This window comes from Lepidochelys kempii, chromosome 10, assembly GCF_965140265.1.
Source record: "Lepidochelys kempii isolate rLepKem1 chromosome 10, rLepKem1.hap2, whole genome shotgun sequence".
Classification (NCBI taxonomy): domain Eukaryota; kingdom Metazoa; phylum Chordata; order Testudines; family Cheloniidae; genus Lepidochelys; species Lepidochelys kempii.
Window position 1 is genome coordinate 79,618,363 of NC_133265.1, and position 14,715 is coordinate 79,633,077.

A 14,715-nucleotide genomic window follows, 5' to 3' on the forward strand; every position below is an offset into this window, starting at 1 on the left:
GGCTACTGATGTCTTTCCTTTCAAACCCTTAATACATAATTAATGATTGTTCTAATGGCACAGAAGACTCCACCAAAAGAACCTCTCACTATAATTTATACTTACACAGTTAAAGAAAATTGGTTTATTGGGGTACTTATCATTCAAGATTTTTGCGATCTCCTGGGAAAGCAATGGATAGTATTTCCAGACAGTAAATGCTGATACTGTACTTTGGGCCTCAAAACAATACTTTACATAACAAACTATGAATGATCAAGAATTTTCACAATCCTAACATTACCTCGTGTATACTGAGCTGGATCCTGAAATCCTTACTCAGGGAAAACTCACATTACTACACGCCTTTACTTAAAACAGTAAAAACATCAATCTATGCAGCCAATATGTACTGAGTCTGCTAAGTGATGATCCATATTTTCACAATAAAAAGAAGGCACCTATAAAAATAGTTTGTACAGGGCCATCTCCCTTTAAATGGAGAGGTACAGCAGGAATTCACATTACATTACATTTAAACAAGAGCTGGGTGAATTAACCTGGTCTTTGCACTGATTTTTATACATTCTGCTCTTTGGCTTTTACAATAGTAAAATGCATCTCTCAAACCATTTTTATACTTGAAAGGCTCCAATTAGCATTCAGCGCTCACTCACCTTGTCTCTTATTTAAAAACATGGGAATTTAGATGCCTCACCCTTCTATACAGCAAAACAAAAACAACATGGTTGGACACTACTATGGTGCAATGGTCCTCCCTTGGAGTCTGGTTGGGAAGCGTGGCCTAGTGGTCACGGCCACAACCTTGGACTGCCAAGGGGGTTGTGGGGAGGGGAGCCAGGGCCCTCCCACTCCACCGGGCTTCAACCTAGGGCCCTTTGGGCTACCAGTAATCTAGCAACCAAGGCTCAAGGCTGTCACCCCTGGGCCTCTTCCTCTCCTCTCCTCCACTGGGGTCAGCTCAGTCCAAGGCCTTCGCCAAGTGGGGAAATCCGAACCAAAAGAAGTAAGAGGGAGTTACCGATGTCCAAGGTCACAGGACACTTCCCTCTCTGACGGTCTCTGGGGTGGGTCCTCCCTTCCCTCAAGGAGGGCTCCCTTTGGACAGCAGAGTCAGAGGTTTTAGGCTTCCCTCAGCTTCCCTCTCCTCTGCTGATGCTGTGGGCTGCAGGTCTGCTCGCCTCCAGCTCTGCCACCCAAAGGAGCGACTTTGCTACAGGTGTGGCAGGGCGGGGCTGTAAGGTGACCAGGTGTCCGGTTTTCGACCAGAACATCTGGTCGAAAAGGGACCCTGGTCAGCACCGCCGACTGGGCCGTTAAAAGTCCCGTCGGTGATGCTGTGGAGTTAAGTCCCTACCTGTCCTGGCTCTGCTCTACGCCCCGGAAGCAGCCAGCAGGCCCAGCTCCTAGGCGGGCGGCACAGGGCTCCGCACACTGCCCCCACCCCGAGCACTGGCTCTGCACCCCCCATTGGCTGGGAACCGCAGCCAATGGGAGCTGTGGGGGTGGTGCCTGTGAGTGAGAGCAGCGCAAGAAGCGGCTTGCCACACCTCCGGCTAGGATTCAGGAGCCGGACCTGCTGGCTGCTTCCAGAGCACAGCGCAGAGTCAGGACAGGCAGGAAGCCTGCCTTAGCCTCTGCTGTGCTGCTGACCAGGAGCCGCTGGAGGTAAGCCCGTGCCCCAACCCCAAGGCCCCCTCCCAACCTGAAGCCCCCTCCTGCACCCCAAACCCTTCATTCCCACCCCAGAGCCTGCACCCCCAGACAGAGCCCTCACCCCCCCATGCACCCCAACCCCCTGCCCTAGCCCAGAGCCCCCTCCCATACCTTGAACCCCTCTGTCCCACCCCCCTGCCTGGAGCCTCCTCCTGTACCCCAAACCCCTCATCCCCAACCCCACCCCAGAGCCCACACCCCAAGATGAAGCCCTCACCCCCTCCCATACCTCAAACCTCTGCCCCACCCCGGTGAAAGTGAGAGAGAGCAAACCACTGAGGGAGGGGGAATGTAGTGAGCGGGGGGCAGGGCCTTGGGAAGGGGTGGGGCAGGAGGCGTGGCCTTAGGGAAGGAGCAGAGCTAGTGTGTTCAGTTGTGTGCGATTAGAACGTTGGCAATCCTATGGGACCAGCTGAGCCCAAAATGATCCCTTAACCCCTTGTTGTTCAGTGTGGGTTTTGTACACCCCATCACATATGGTATGTGCATCCTACATAAATTATTCCAAAACATCTAACAAAAAAAAACCCCACCTCTACAAATCCCTTTTTTAAGGAAAAGTTGGCTTAAAACACTTTGTTCTCCAGAGTTGCAATGGATGACTGTTCACATGGTGCTCTACAGGAAGCAATGCATAACAAAATCTGTAAGAGGTAAATTTTGAGATATCTATAGAATGACTAATTGGCCCTGTTTACTTGATAAAATGTCTATCTGAAATATGCAGAAAAGGGGAATTAAAGGGAGCATGAGAGGAAAAACAGTACGTTAAACATTTTTACTGAGTTTGAAAAATGGTAAGCATTGTACCTTTAATGGTTTTGATTTGCTGTACCTGTTTCTACAAGCAGAATTAAATTTGGTTTCAAATTAATTGATAGGGCTTCTTTAAAGAGAGATTTACAGCTTTTACATTTAAATGAAGACAAACAAAAGTAATTTATGCTATAATAATGCCACATATAGTACCATTGTTTTAATTCTTTATTAGAAATTAAGATAGCTGTGGCAAGTGAATTCAACCCTTTAAAGACTGAAACATTGCCAAATTCTGTTTTGACAGCTCTTCCGCTTTTAAAAGCATTTATCATTTCACTTTACTTGGGAACTATAAATGACACTGCATGTCAAGGAGTGTTTTCCTCATCATACAGGTGGATAGATCATATGAAAGCCTCATGAAATCATTATTTATAATTTTTCATTTTTTGGAGAGGAAACTGATGTTTAGTTTTATCCATTTTCTCTACATGGGGTGGGGCGAGTGGTCCTAGTGATCGCTGGAGGAAATGTTGGATCTGCACTTCGGAGATATGGGAGGCTTCTGGAGGGCCGACTCCTGACCCCGGGTATGGGGGTATGGGTTGCCAAGCAAGCCCATCCCATAGCTACAGCTCCTGTCCCATGGGCCTGGGCCTGGTTCCCCACTCCAGGTCACAGCACTGTGACGCGTTCGGTCACAGAGACCCCTTTGGAACTGTCACCTGATGTGCTGAAATTACCTCTGAGCCCGTTTTCCCTGCCAGCTTGGGACTCCAGAATCCTGCCTTGTTGAGCCAGACACGCTAGCCTGCTGCAACACAGACCCAGGGTCTACACCACGCCCCCAAAGCTGCAGGCTTTAAGTGAAAACAGCTCAGCAGGTTACCTTCTCCAGCACCCAGACACCCAGCCCCCAATGGGATCCAAACCCCAAATAAATCTGTTTTACTCTGTATAAAGCTTATACAGGGTAAATTCATAAATTGTCCGCCCTCTATAACACTGATAGAGAGATATGCACAGCTGTTTGCTCCCCCAGGTATTAATCACTTACTCTGGGTTTAATAATAAACAGAAGTGATTTTATTACATATAAAAAGTAGGATTTAAGTGGTTTCAAGTAATAACAGACAGAACAAAGTACGTCACCAAGCAAAACAAAGCAAAAACACGCAAGTCTAACCCTAATAAATTAAGAAACTGATTACAGGTAATAGCTCACCCTCAGAAATGTTCCAATAATCTTTCACAGACTAGACTCCTTCCTAGTCTGGGCCCAATCCTTTCCCCTGGTACAGTCCTTGTTAGTTCCAGCAGACATCTTAGGTGGTAAGCCGGTGTATTCTCATGACTGCCTCCACTTTGTCCTGCTCTGCCCCCTTTTATAGCTTTGGCACAAGGCAGGAATCTTTTGTCTCTCTGGGTCCCCACTCCCCCCTTCAAAATGGAAAAGTACCAGATTTAAGATGGATTCCAGTATCATGTGACATGGTCACATGTCACTGTAAGACCTCATTCTTCATTACCCAGGGGCTGGCCCACAGTACACAGGAAGGCTTGCAGATAAATAAACCATTTACAACCAATTGTCCAAGTCAATGGGAGCCATCAAGAATCTAAACCACCATTAATGGCCCACACTTTGCATAATTACAATAGGACCTCAGAGTTATACTTCATATTCCTAGTTCCAGATACAAGAATGATACATTCATACAAATAGAATGAATATATTCAGTAGGCTATAACCTTTGTAATAAGAAAAGGAGGACTTGTGGCACCTTAGAGACTAACAAATTTATTAGAGCATAAGCTTTCGTGAGCTACAGCTCACTTCAGTGATACCTTATAAGAGACCTTTTGCATAAAGCATATTCCAGTTACATCATATTTACATTCATAAGCATATTTCCATAGAACATATGGAGTGCAACGTCACTCCCACCCCACAGCTACAACTCCTGTCCCACAGGTTTGGGCCTGGTTCCCTGCTCCGGGTCACAGCCCCATTCAGGTTTGGCCAGCCTCCCCTCCTCCAGGATGAGAGAGGGACAGCCAGGCCAAATCTGAGTAAGCAGCTATGTGACCCAGTGCACCAGGCCTGGAGCAGGGAGCAAGGCCCAGTCCATGGGACAGCCACCGCTATGTGGTGAAGTTTTTGTTTTATACCTTGTTTTTCATTTTATTTCATATTTGTGAAAAACACAGGGCTCTACACATGTGCCCTGAAGGCAGACTCAACCAAAATGGCTGGTGTTTAATTTTTTGTTTTTCCTTTTCTTAACGTGAATTTGAGGCCTGATCAGAGGAGTCTAAACTGCAGCCTGCGGTAATAGTCATCCATTGGTCGGGAGTGGCAGTACAAGCTCCCCGACACTGCCCTGCTCACGGCCTCAACCTGAACGTGAAGGTTCCCTCTGCAGAAATAGAGCACAATTCCATCTCTAATCCCACACAATCCTCAGCCTCTCCGCTGAGACTGCTAATGAAAGGCAGGATCCCAGTCTCCTTGCTGAGGGCCAAATTCTACATCCCATGCAATCCCATGACTTCACTCATGTGCAAATCAATGCAATATTTTGCCCTGAGTAAGTACTGCCAGACCATAACCCAGGTACTAACTGGTTTCTATGGTATGGGCAGCTGTCTGTTAGGGAGCGGGACATCTGACTTAGTTGGAATGAGCAGTGCAGTTCCTATCTCTTGACCAGTCCAGTCTCCTGACCCAAATGCTTGCGAGCTACTAAGCGACTTCACTGTATTTTCTCTTTTTCTACTCAAACTCCTTTTTGAAAGATTGTACATCAATCCAGATGGCGATATGAACATAGTGGTATAATAAAGGTACCATATGCCAGTTAACTGCTTACAAACTATGCTGCCCTAGCTTGGTAGATTTTAAAAACAAAATATAGAGTCTGATTCTCCGCTCACACTGATGTAAAACCAAGATAAGCAATTCCACATGCTCCTGATTTATGCTAGGGTTGACAACTTTCTGTTTGCAGAAAACCGAACACTCTTGCCCTGCCCCTTCCCTGAGCCAATGAGAGCTGCGGAGCCAGCACTCGGGGCGGGGACAGCGCATGGAGCCTCCCTGGCCGCCCCTGCACCTAGGAGCCGCAGGGACATGCCAGCCACTTCTAGGAGCCACACAGAGACACGGTAGGCAAGGAGCCTGCCTTAGCTCCGCTGCACCGCCAACTGGACTTTCAACAGCCAAAAACAGGACACCTGGCAACCCTAATTTACGCTGAGGAAAAGGGAGAATCTGTACCAAAGGCTCTCACCTCTACTATTCAGAAAGAGGTTCGCTCAAATGGGTGCTCCCAATCTTTTATTATTCTAACAGCTCATGCCAGCATCATCATTCCAGTGCCTGTGCCTACTTGTGCTAGCCCACCATGACAGCTAGCGCGGGTATGTCTCCTCAAGCTGGAATTTACATCTCCGGCTCTAAGCGTAGACATACCCTATGGTGCTGCTCAGATCCCAATATCACCAACCCAAGGCATGAAAACCCAGGCCCCCCAAAAATCCTAAATTTAGCTTAAAAATCATGAGGCTTTAAAAATAATAGAAGCTGGGTTCTTTCTTCTGTGCTTCAAAACCTGTTCTGGAAGGAGGATGTCTCTAGTAATGAATGTAGTTTAGCCTGTGTGCCCATTCAAGTTGCTAGCCTCTCTGCTGAGGCTGTTGCAAAGGACAAAACTCAGTACCAGTTCTGATGGCAAATAATTTAAAGATTATTAGACCTACCAGCTTTGAGCTTGTTTGCAATCGTGTGCAGGTACCACAGGCTCTCATCTCTGCCCGCTGAATTGCTGTAAGCAGGCAGAGTGTTGACATTTCTCACGGATTTCTCTCTTACAGAGAGAAGGATTCATGTACATTTCAATACTCTCCTTAGCACAGCGGTTCTCAAACTGTGGGTCGGGACCCTATTTTACCAGGGTTGCCAGGGCTGGTGTTAGACTTGCTGGGGCCAGTGGGCTGAAGCCTAAGCTCCACCACCCAGGGCCAAAGCCCATGCCCAAGCCCCACTGCCCGGGGCGATGGAGCTTAGGCTTTGCCCCTCCCTGGCCCGGTCCGGCTCGGGCTTTGGCCCCCTTGTCCCAGGGCAGTGGGGCTTGGGTGGGTTCAGGTTTCGGTCTCCCCTCCCAGGGTTGTATAGTAATTTTTGTTGTCAGAAGGGGGTCGTGGTGCAATGAAGTATGAGAACCCCTGACCTAGCAGGTACAGACCAGGTAGCCAGAGAACAGTAACTGCCTGGATTACATGATTCTATCATTTACAAACACTTATTTTTAATCATACAAATCCCACAGCACTCTGGATTTGGTTTTGGTCAATTTGGCTGAGAAACTGGGATTCTCTTTATGCTGCAGCGATCACTTTGGAAATACTGGGCCAGATCCTCAGCTGGTGTAAATCTGTGATGCTCCAGAGACCTGGCCGTACTCTCTAATTTCCAAGGTCAGTATCACATTTTTTAAAACAGTTGGAACAAGTGCACAACTCACACTGCAGCCACCGGGAGTCACAGGGGAGCACCACAGGGCAAGATCTGGCCTGCAATTTTTACAGCAGGTTCTGTTTGGGTTTTGTCTACTTTGCAAGTAGTCCCTTAACTCTTCTACAAACTTTTTCATCCCCCTCCTCTTAGCTTATAAAACCTGCTGAGTGAGTTTACCACATGTCAGTTTTCAAATTCCACTGTAAAGAGCAGAGCCAACTCTGACATCAGTACTGTCAGCCTCAGCAACCATGCTGAGTTTTTTTCATCCTTTTCATTAATACCCGACAGCCCTTCATGGTAACTCATTTATTCATGATGACACTTATAACTATTTCAGTTGTCTCAGGCTTTTCCTACTACTTGGTCCAAATCATTTCTTAGTTACACCCGAGATACAGACAATACGTATATGCACCTGAGACATAGGCAACAGAGATACTCACATAGGGTCTGATCTAAAGCCCACTGAGGTAAGTGGAAAGACTCCCAGGGACTTCAGGGTGCTTTGGATCACAGCTAGACTCTGACTGTCACGGCACGTGTGTGCTCACTAGAACACCTGTGCAGGAGACAGCAAGAATGAGGGTGCTTGTACAACCTGAAAACAAGGTGGAGAGGTACATCCAGAGATACACTACACCTGAAGGGTTTGACGGGGCAGTTTGGGGAGAGGCCACCACACCTTTACTGTGCACCTGACAGCCCTTAGAGGCCAACAGCAGTTGGGAGTACATGACCCGACCCTTAAAGAAAAGTGTGAATGGTAATACTACATGTGAATGTGCTCCACCTACAGGCTTTCTGCTGGGCTCCCCAACTTCTGCAGTTCTGGTATGCTCAGTAGATAAGAGCTTATAGCTTTTATATAAAGTAACTGTGAACTATATAAACACTCCATTTACATTCCTGCCCCAGGGACTTTGCAATGGTTCTGCAAACAACAGTAATTATATAGGAGCATTTAGTATGCAATAGTATGCAGCATTCCTCTTTCTAAACTGAAGCAGCATCATAAATATTATATTTAAATAGTAGCTCATACCACATGATTTTGAAAACAATAACCAGGCACATGCTTTGTAGTAGCATGGAATTAGAAATCATTTTACAGACATAGATAAAAGGCTTGAAAGAACTGTGATCTTAGTAAAGAGGTAGTTTGTACAAATTGCATTTAAAAGTGCATTCACATTTCCATTATAATCCCCTATTTGGGGGGATTTATAATTTTACTGTGTATATTTGCTTTAATATAAAATCTGGTATTTAACGTCTAAAGCATGATGGATTGTTCAAGCAAAGTCTGAACTGTTAATTTGGCCATTTTTATGTGAAAAAAATTACCCCACCTACATGCACAAAGGGGAAAAAGATCGTGCCTTCAGTTTTATAGCTGTGACTAAAAACACAAACTTCATTGATTTACTTTTAATTATAATGATAAGCACCCATTCAAATTGCTGAGTGTTTTAATTAAAACCATAGCCAAGACACAAAATACCTCACTATAGTACAACAAACTGCTTCAGCCACCCACTTGTAAACCGAAATTATGGAAGTTTATAAAGCAGTGATTTCTTTTTGGCACGGTGAGAAGAGGGGGCACAAATTTTTGTTTTGAAAAATGACTAATCTTTACATGGCCAAAAACGTTTCCAACAAAATATCCCTATGAATCTTTAATAAGCAGACTTACTGAAATGCTTCACAGCTGCCTTTGCAGAAAACCAAGTTCAACAAACATTTGATATTCAAGGATTCCCTGTAATTTGGTTGTTGACAAGCAGAAACTCATGTACTTCCACCAAGAGGGATCCCGCAAATATGTGAATAACTTTATGCACCTGGGTATAGAAACACTCACTAGCCTGATAAAAATCCCATTGAAGAAGTCACTCCCACCGACTTCAGTGGGATAGGGTCCCATGCATAGTTATTTATGTGCATAAGAATATTCAGGAGCAGAGCCTTAGATTGTAAATGACCACACACACTAATATCCCACAATGGGGTCTCCAACACACTTCCACTGAGATTGGTACAGTTGGTTCATTTCATTTTTATCTAACACTATCAAAAGCAAAAGCCATAGACTGTATTTGGCTCTGTTAAAGTGACATCAAAAGATCTAAGACTAACTAGGAGATAAGAAATTTAAGATTGGGGTTTATACCACTAATACACAGGGCTGAGTATTACGGGGGTCTCCCCAGGCTCACTGAATTTGGAACCTTGATGGGTTGCCATATTCTATGTAATAACCAGCAGGATGGGATTAAGATGTGAATTTAAGCTCCCCCCCCCCCTCTCCAATTAACTCTGAGCTTCGCCCGACTAGCGTAGGTTTAAATCAGACCCTTAATGTTATTTCATGGTCACTGGATTTGTTTAAATACAATGCGGTACTTCGAGGTGCCCAATGCCTGCAGCGGCACGCTAATGACACAGAACTTTGAGCATCTCGGATTTCCTTGCCCTGGGCATCCAGGCTGCCGGTGCTCCGACACTCCCCAGATTCCTCCCCGCCGGCTGGGAGCCATCTGACCCGGCAGCAGCCTGGAAGGGTCTCCAGCCGGAGGCAGGGCGCGTTTGGCCGCGCTGAGCGGCTGCGATCCGGCGAATCCTTCCCCCGCATCATCGCCGGGCCGGCAGAGGGGTCCCCCGCCCAGCGCGCGCTGCAAGTCCTCTCTGGCGCCCCCCGGGGTCCCCGTCCCCCATCCACCCAGCGCCTGGTTACACCGATGCGCTGCGGGGCCACAAGCCGCGCAGGGCAGCGCCGGGGTGGCAGCCGGACCTGCCTCCTGCAGCGGGAAGAAAGTTAGTCCCGAAGCAACACCCCCGTTAAAGCGCGGGGCGGGGGGGGCAGCGCGGCGACTGCGGGGCGAGCCCCCCCCCCCCCAGCCGGGCTCTCTCCCCGCGGCATCCCCCCTGCAGCACCCAGCGCGCACAGCGGCTGGGGTGACCCCAGGTCCCTGGACAGCGCCCGGGAGCGGGAGGCGGAGAAGGGGGGACCCCCTGCCCAATCCAGCGGAGAGCCCCCAGCCAGGCCGGCGCAGCGGTGCGAGGGGAGCCCCCTGCCCGGACGCGCCCCGGGCTGGGGCAGGGGGGGGGGATGCACAGCCGGGCGTCCCCCTCTCCACGCTCACACCTACCTCGGAGCCTTCCCCCCCCAGCCGCGGCGGCGGGGCTCGGAGCAGCAGCGGGGCTCGGTGCAACAGACACGGAGCAGCAGCCCGGGCTGCAGTGGGGGGAGCCGGAGCCGCTCGCTCGGAGCCGCTCCCGCGGGTGCTCCTGGGGGCTCCGGGCGCTTCTTTGCCTCTGTTGGGAAAGTTGCAGCGGCCACGCGACGCCCCTTCAACCCGCCTCCCGGCAGCACCCGGGGTGCGGGGAGGTGGGGGGGACGACGGGGACGGACTTGGAGCCCTTCAGTCCGCGGCGCAGCTCCAGTCACAGCCACGTCTCTGGGCCGTCGCTCCGGGATGCAACGAACCCCACCGCAGGCCGGGTGCGCAAAGGCAGGCGCGGCTGCTGCAGACGCGCGGGGCTGGGGCTCGGCTCCTTGGATTTGTGCATTTGCAGACGTCGCCAAAGCGGAGAAACTTTCCAGGTCCCTGGTGGGCGGGGTGGGGGGCGTGTCCGGGGGTTGGTTTGGCATGGGGGGGGGGGTTGCATTGCATTGCATTGGGTAATTTTTCTTTCATATGAAAATTCCACGCATGGCATCAAAGCATAGAGGTTCAAGCCTGCCCCCCACACCGAGCATAAGACTAGACCCAAACTCCTTGAAGATGTGTCTGCGTGAGGATGCAAGCTCCCTAACTGTAAAGGGACACTTGGCAGCCCAGCAGCACGTAGGAGACAGAAAGCAATATTGTTCCCTGTTCCCTGCTGCTGAAAGACCCAGGGCTCCAGACCTCGCCAGTGCTGCGGATTTGCTTACCAGGGCATCATGCAAACTTCTGGCCCTACTTCAGTGCGCCTGGATTTGCAGGTGGACATGCACGCCTTTCCTATGTGGCGCTTGCACCTTCGTTCCCACACAAACAACACGCAGCTTTCTCACTGCCTTGCTCAAATCAGCCCTGGATGGACAGCAGCTGCCTAAAGCGGCCACCAGGCAAGACTGAGGATGCCGGTAAGAAGACGGAAGCACTATGAAAAATTTGCCTCTGCCATAGAATCCCCTATTAATCTAGAGCAGCAGCCTTCTGCTTATTACATAGGTCTGCAGCATTAGGGTGCTTTTGGACTCTTCACTGCTATTGGGGGCGGGGGGAGAGAATCTCTCCCTGTGATTGTAATTTCTCCTCAAAAGGATGTATTAAAATAGTTACAAAGGTAATATAAAAAAATCCTTAAAAGAAAATGTTTATGATCTGTGATTTCAAATATATGCACAATCCACTACTAATTTAATTAGCTGTTGAACTAAGTGATTTCATGTTGTAAAGTGTTTTGAAGATGAAAAACACTATTCACGTGCTAAGTGTTAATATTTATCATTTGCTAATTGCTGTAACAACTTTGGGCCTGATCCTGCATTCCTTAGTCTCCTCTTATGGTAATATATAAGGAACACAAGAGCAGACCCCTCTGTATAACACAGCTACAATGCTCAGGGGCCTATTTTGTTTTCATAGCCTCATCATGGATGTCCAGCCCACACAATGCTTTATGTATGTATTATGGGCTCCCAGCATCCTTTGCCTTACATTGTGGATTTGTTGGCAACATGCCAATTGCACATTTCCAGGGGATGGCAGATCCCCAAAAAGGACATCGTTCACTAAGGCCCCATTCAGCCTTGATTTTCAATAAGAGACTCTCCATTTCAGCACTAATCTCCGAGCTTCCTAGAAAACTTCTTGATTGCTGACACTGCACTTACCACAATGATTTTTTTTTCTGAACCCAGTTCTATGACTTCACTAGATCCCCCCATCAGCCATTTGAGCCAAGACAAGGAGGAAAGATTATGGGACTGCTGGCTTCTTATCCACCTTTCTCCAAACCCAGCTCCTTACTCTCTCATTACCTCCAGAAAGCTATTTTCTCCCCCATCACCAGTAGTTAAGGCAACATGATCAGGAGCTGAAGAATTGTGCATCTAAGGTGAATTCTCCCTCCCTCCTCATTTTTAATTATTTTCACCAACTTCCTATTAATTAACATCAATAATAAATTAGCAACCATGTTTATGACATTATTTTCAATATTTAACACTGAATATGGATTAAATCTTAAAATAAATTTATTGAATAAATAGTGCAGTTAATTATTTTACTATTTGTATAAGAATATTAAAAACTCCAGTTGTTCTGTACTGAGGACACAGTTTGTGTCTCAGCACTAGTTTCACAACTGCCCAGCTGTGGAAAAATCGACTTTCCAGATCTCCAACAAGTACATACAGGTTATTCCACGAACGCTGTCTGAAACACGTGATGCTAGAACCCATTTATTGGGCATAATTTAGTCCAGACCCTTGCTACAGCAAACAGCTGTCTTAAGCCTCCTAAATTGTGTAGCCAACAAGGTGATACATTATTTTTACACGTCTTTCAACTAATTCAGAATTCCCAATTAAAAGTCAGGGGTACCATGTGAAATTGTGACAGTCCTTGGCATTCTTGGTACCAAAGATCAAAAAATTACACTGTGCCCAAATGCATGTTGTTGTTTTTTCCATGATCAAGATAAAAAGCCTGATCCTGCAGTTCTTGCGTAGGCAAAATCCCATTCAAATCAAAAATTTCATTTCCAAGTAATGCTGCCTCTGATGGACTATTCTGTTACTCTCTGAACGTAAGATGCTGCCCTTTCTGAGAAAACAGGGCTGGAGGAAAAAACATTTTAGTAGATTTCAGTGTATCTGGCTGTAGATTTGATTTTAAAAAAAACACCACTCATTTTGTGGATGGCTAGTGTTTTACTCAGACCCTTATATCAATCTCTACTTAAAGTACAATTCTACTTTACTCTAATTCTACTCTAGAAAGGGACTTATTGTAAAAAGAAAAAAGCATTGTGGGGCTCCACATTAAAATACAATCAATTACTCCATATTAAATGTGCTCAGTTTACAAGTAAAAAGATGGGGGTGGGGGTTTCCCCAGTGTTGGCTCAACATGTTCAGACTAGCATTATGTCCCTGCAAACTCAGCCTGGGATCTGAAAGTCAAGTTAATTAGTTCTGACTAATGAGCCAGGAACAACCTATCAAGGTTCTAAAGGGAAAATTCTGCTCAGTTACACCTGTGCAAGCCCCTTGTCCTGAAATTATGCCTCTAGTTAGACGTATGCCACCCTTCCATAAGTTTAACTGAGGGTAGATTCTGAAGACAATGGGGTTGCAATGATGATTCTGTAACTGCAAATGACTTTACAACATTGCTGATAAAGTGTGAGCCAGAAGAGAATCCAGTTCCCTCTCCGAGAGTTCTGCTGGGATGACAAGAGTTAAAAGTAGTACAGTTCTTTCACAAAAGCAAGAATGTCTGAATTTCAATTCACACAGAGCATGCTGACCACATGGAAGTCAATGGGAGTTTTGCCATTGATTTAAAGGATTTTACCCAGGACGCAGATCTGTTGAGTAAGGTGGCGCCATTCATACATTCTTTCTTTTCATAGTCAATCCATGCTTGTAAGTATTTTGGTGGCTTCTATTTGCCTGCTTCCATCTGTCTAATTCAGAATTGACTTCCTATCTACTTTTACATTTTCTGTATGCCATTTCTTTTCCGAAAGGGGAGAATCGGTCCTGTAGAGATCAACAAAATATTGGCTCATGTTATCGTTTGTAAAAGTATCAGCTTCACCTCATACAAAAGTATTGCCCATTTAATGTTAAAGCTCAAGAAATGAAACATGCATAATTTATTTCTGAAAATGCAAGTTGTTGTTGACAACAACAGTAGAAGAGAAAGCAAAGCTTCCAAGATGTAGCATGAATTTTTATCCCCCCCTCCCCTTTTTTTAATAGAACTGTTCAGTGTCTCCGTTTATGAATCACTTTGTTCCCTGCAATAAGATGCTGTCTGTGCAATCAGTGATGATAAATGGCATGTAATTGTAAACTTGATATTGGTTTTCAATATTGAATTTATCATTCTGTCCTCTTAACACATTAAATACTTTAAAGAATTTATATATTTGTTTGATCTATTGTGATTTTTTTTCAATATGTAAAATTTATTAGTTTTCTAGTTTTTGAGACTTACAAGTGGACATCATCATTAATAATGTTGAATAATAGTGCTGGCCTCCTTTACATCCAGCTCCCTTCTGCTAATACTAAACATCCAAATCAAGTAAAAATATATTAGATTTAGGTACAGTAGAAAATCCAGCTTCTTGGGACCCAATTCTGCATTCTGCTCTTGACTTCACTGGGAGATTTACCTGACTAAGGAGAGCAGGATTGTGCCCTTGATTACAACTCATTTTTAGGAATGACATTTCATTTGATTCCCTGTCATGACTGTTGACTAATACAACTAGAGATGGCTCCAAGATACAGAATTGAGCTCCCCCAAAGTCTTAAGGAGTCCAGATGTCATGTTCCTTATTTGAGCCTATATCCAGATACAACCTTCATTCACCTTTAAACACAGACCCACTTTTTAAGGTAGGAAGGATGTATGCTAAATTAATCTTTCACCCTCGTAGCTGAGGAAAAACAGAAAACATGGTGTAGGACCTGATCCAAAACCAAT

At 46.3% G+C, this 14,715-nt stretch overlaps 1 protein-coding gene across 14 annotated transcripts in view; it reads right to left on the minus strand.

The window, feature by feature from the left end:
* MEGF11 (multiple EGF like domains 11) overlaps nt 1–10,565 on the minus strand; it is a 387,570-nt gene extending 377,005 nt beyond the window's left edge. For all 14 annotated transcript variants that reach the window (XR_012154103.1, XR_012154102.1, XM_073304382.1 and 11 more), the window contains exon 1: nt 10,150–10,565. The gene's annotated coding sequence lies outside the window, so the exon portion shown is untranslated. The remainder of the gene's footprint in view (nt 1–10,149) is intronic.
* Between the last annotated feature and the right edge of the window lie 4,150 nt (nt 10,566–14,715).